Consider the following 4,770-nt stretch of genomic DNA (forward strand, 5'->3'; position numbering starts at 1 on the left):
CTCGCGCTGCTCCTCCAGCCTCCTTCACGGAGCCGGGCCTGCGTGGGGGGCGGCCCCGCGTCCCCCGCCACACCCCGCACCCGCAGTCGGCTCGGCCGTGCCTGAGCCCCTAGCCGTGCGCCGGGAGTAGGCGCAGTGCCCCTCGTCAGTCAGGCCTCCGCGAGATATCTGTCCTCCCCAGTCGACCTACAGATAAAATAAAATCTTATAAAATAAAAAATAAGACGGAGAGGAGCTGCAGCGGCCGCCCGTGTCTGCGCCTGCGTCTGGGGTCCGTGGGGCACCTCACTGGGGAAAGGACCCGAAGCTGGGTGGTTAACGGGCAAAACGAGCATGTGATGCGTGAACCTGCTGTGAACCTCCAGGCGCTGTGCGTATCTCTCCCTTGGGAGGAGGATGAGGGGCTCGGACTGGGCAGGGGCAGCTGAGGCCGGTCCCAGGGAGGTTCGAGTTGCAGCCAGGCAGGCAAAAGCTGTGCAGCCAACAGCAGAGACCAAGCAGGGCCTGACCGCCCCGCATGCAGGGTGGGGGCGGGGGCTGGAATCCCATGGCAGGGTCCTCGCCACCTGTGCCTGTCCGGGAGGCCCGCCCCCTGCCACCGTCACCTGGACTCCCCACAGGAGATGGAGCCCTGGGTTTAGCAAGACAGAACCGACAGCACCCCCTGCCCTCCCAGAGTCCCAGCGCGACCCAGCAGTGTGCAGGACAGGGGCCGGCCAGGGGGCAGGGGTGGGCGGGAGGCCACCGAGCGCACCAAGTGCCGGCCAGGAGCCGAGTGCGCGTCTCTGCGTCTCAGGGGCCCGGACTGGCTGTGGGCAGCGGCACGTGTGTCCTGCCCTGCTGGCCGGCGAGTCGACCGCACACTCCCCCGGCCGGGCCCAGACGAGGAGGGGCGAGGTCAGACCGCCCGTTCGTCCGGCCTCACCGTCGTTCTGGGAGACGGACCCGGCTGTGCCGTCACGCCACATCTAGAGGGGATGTGGACTCCCAGTGTGGCGGGGACGCCTGCCGCCTGCCCCGCCGCCCACGCCCGTCCCAGAGGCCACTCGCCTGTCCGGAGCGTCAGTCTCTTTGTGTCTGATCTGGGAGTGACAGTGACAGGTGCCCCGTGCCGGCCACCCAGGTGTCACGAGTGAGCCCCTTTGCCGCCCGCCTTGAGCTGCTGGGCCGGCCCGAGCTTGGTGAGAGTGTGGGGAGGGGATGGCCCGGGGACCAGTTTTGTGCCCTTGTCCCCTGGGGCAGACTTGGCGGCCTCCTCTGGGCCCCGGGCTCGGCGGCCGCCATCACTCACCTTCCCGTAGAGCCGCACCCACCGGGTGGACAGCACGTGCTTGCAGAGCCGGGAGGCGCCCCCGCAGTGGCGCCTGCCCGTGGTGGCATCCAGCACCTCCACGTCCGCGTTGCCCGCCACCCAGTTCACGCTGAAGCGGGACGACTTGCCGGGCTGGCGTGCCTCGGCGCCGCTGACCCCTGTGGGAGCAAGTGGGAGCAGAGGCCTCAGCACTCCCGGCCCCGGCAGCCTGGGCCGGACCGGCCTGGGGCACAGCTGCGTGTCACCGTTGTCACCTTCAAGCCTTGGCCAGGTCAGCACCCATGCCGATTGTGGGAAATGCGTTTTCACCTTTCATTCAGGGGATTTTTAATTTAAGGGGGTCTCAGAAGCCTGCCCGTTTTCCCCGCCTGCAGAGATCTCACTGCCAGACGGGGCCACATGGAAGCCACCAGAACGCGTGTCCGCCGGGCGCTGGCTGCTTGCCCCACTCTGCACGGCGCCCAGCAGCCCTGAGGTTCCGAGTTTGGCCGACGAGATGAAGAAGCAAAGATGGCAGGAGCTGTGAGATGCCGCCGCGCTAGCTGACCGGACACGGCAGACGGAGACGGGGCTCCCGCTCCGGGCCGGTGAGGTCAGGACCGGGCAGAGCCTCAAGGGAGCACGCCCTGGGCGCGACCCCGTGCGCCTGCCCGCCCCATGCCCGAGGCCTCCAGAACCCGGCAAGGCCCGTCTGCTCGTCAGGCCGTGGGCTGACTTCTCAGATGACACGCTCTGCACCCCGCAGGCTCCCCCACACTCAGGAGGGGGAGAATGGGCATGTCCCTGGCCTGGGGCAGTGCCTGCCTGACGCCTGGGTGTCACCACACTGCCTGCGTCACCCTCACCCCCACGATGCCCTGGGCGCCCACGGGGAGACGCTGGAGGCGACAGGCCTGCAGGGGAGACCTGGCCTTCCCTGCCACGCTCTGAGGACTCTGCAACGTGGTCGGTTCTGGCACTGCGAGGCCCTTTCCGCTGTCCTCTCCCCACTGGGCCACATGTCCTGCGGGACGGAGCTGGTCACTTGAGCGCATTGCACTTAGGCCACCGAGGGCTGCTCAGGGGTCATGGCAGAGTCATGATGGGCGGTGAAGAAGCCGTGGCTGGGGCCTCGTCCTGGAAACCCGTTGAGAAATCCCGACAAAGGGCGAGAGAGAAAACGATGGGCGGTGAAGAAGCCGTGGTGTAGGGGAGCGAAGGGCTGGGCAGCCATTGGGGGTCTGTAGCCGACACCCCGAGACGGAGTGACCCCCCATGTCCAGGGACAGCCAGCGCCTCGTGTGGTGCCTCCTATGCAGCTCCGAGCTGCCAAGCTGCGGACCTGTGTTCTCCCACCCTCCGCCACCCATGGATCGACACCCGCCCTCTGCACTGTGCCTGTCCCGTGTCCCCAGAGCAGGGCGGCCGACCCGCAAGCCAGGCCAGAGTGCCCTCCACAGCAGGCGTGCAGGCGCCACTGGCCTGGTCCAGGACAGTCTTCTCGTCTCGAAACCGTTTTCATCACTTCTGCGAAGACCCTTTGCCCCATCGAGGCAGTTCACGGTGTCCGGGGTTAGGGCCTGGAGTTGTGGGGCTGCTGTTCAGCCTGTGGGCACAGTGACGCTGGGGTCAGCACTGGCCGTGAACTGCCCCCTCCGGCCCGCTTCGGCAGGAGGACGGGCCTGGACGCGAGCGGAGCTGCAGCTGCCCTCAGCCGCACCTGCGGTTTCTCTTCCCCAGGTGGGTGACTGTGGTGCGTTGCCCAGCGCCACTCGCTCTCGGGGACAGATGGCTGATGAGAACAGCGGGGCTGCAGAGCCCCCACCGGGCATGAGGGGTCAGCCTCAGTTGGCTGGGGCCTCGTCCTGGAAGTCCGTTGAGAAATCCCGACAAAGGGCGAGAGAGAAAAGGCGTCTTGACAGGCGGTGTGGCTCGGCGGAGGGCGGCCCGGGGTGGCCTTTCTGTTAGTGGCCCCTTCGCCATCTCTGCCCGGGAGACCCCGACCCCCTAGGCAGCTTGGCCAGAGCGGCCGCTCCCGGAGGTGACGCCGATATGGGCCTAGGGGCCTGCGGGCTCGCACGGCCCCACCCCGCAGTGACGTGTTCGCGGGGCGTCTCGTTCCACAGCAGGTCAGCGGGTCTCTGTCAGCCCTCGCCGCATACACTCTGCCCGGCGGACTGACTCACGGACACGGTCTGGCGTCCCCTCTCGGCATGCGGCTGAGTTGACAGGAATCAGCACGTTCGGATGTCACTCCTGTGACTTGCTAGCGGTGTGGCCTTTGACCAGTTAACTGACCCACTGACCTCCGCTGGTACCATGACCTCGCTGCCACCATCATTATTTAGGAGCGATGAGTGCGAATTAACAATTTAGCCATGAAAATGAGCTTTATCATCGCTCACGGAGCCGTTGAAAGACGTCTTGCCTCGGGAAAGCCCCATCCACGTTTTTACAGCCGGGTGTAAGAGACAGCGCTGAATTTCTTCGCACAGCTAGCGGGCCTCCTCTACCTGAAATGTAATGCACTTTCCCCAAGTTAAATTCACACAGGACCCGCGGGGACACGGTGTTCACCTGGACTGAGGCACGTCTGTGCCGCAGGCAGCACTGTTCAGTGTGAGAGTCGAGTGAAGCCACTGCCAGGCGTCCACGGGGTCACGGCCGCCGGACAGGACGGACGCTGGGGTCTTCTATGCAGCCAGACGCCGTGGGGCCGCATGTCACGGACGCACAAATGCATGCGCACACACCATGCGCACGGCACACGGCACACGGCACACACGCCTCACTCAACCCTCCCTCCCCACTCTCCGCCCACCCCTCCCGATGGAAGGGAGCTGGTGGCACTTCAGAGTGGACTCAGGCATCGCAGTGGCTACTCGGCCGCATCATGCCGTTTGACTCGTTTTCGTTATGACTGACATGTCGTGATTGGCTGATTTCATAGCTGGTGTCTCGTCTTGATAGCGCCTCTCCCCCGCCCCGTTGAGGGGGTCCCTGCAGGCCCCAGGGGGACACAGAGGTGTAAGAAAGCATGAGGCCGTTACAGCTCCTCTCTCCCAGGGTGCTGGGCTGCTGGCCGAGGCCGTTGAGAGCCAGTGCAGGGGGCACGTGCGGTGCCAGCTGCCGGCCACACGGTCACCGCTGCTCTGGAGAGTGGCGCCAGTGTCCCTGACGTGACGGGCTGGGCGTCTTCCACACTGACCTCCAGGGACTTCTCTTCAGGTCAGCGGGAACATGGCCTCATTTGTGGTTGTGAATGGCTGGTTCGTGTTCCTCATAGTGCAGGAGGCACGGGAGCACAGGACACTCCCAAAGAGGTGACACGTCATGGGGGTAAGCAATTCGCCTGTTTCATTTTATAATCTGATGACGATGTGGTTCTTGGTTCCTGTGAGCACCGTCATTACTTCAGAAGACATGGGATGAAGGGACTTGGGCGGAATACGGTCGATTTTGCTTCAAATTATATGTTT

The sequence above is a fragment of the Pteropus alecto genome, unplaced genomic scaffold (assembly GCF_000325575.1).
Source record: "Pteropus alecto unplaced genomic scaffold, ASM32557v1 scaffold108, whole genome shotgun sequence".
In the NCBI taxonomy this organism is placed as follows: domain Eukaryota; kingdom Metazoa; phylum Chordata; class Mammalia; order Chiroptera; family Pteropodidae; genus Pteropus; species Pteropus alecto.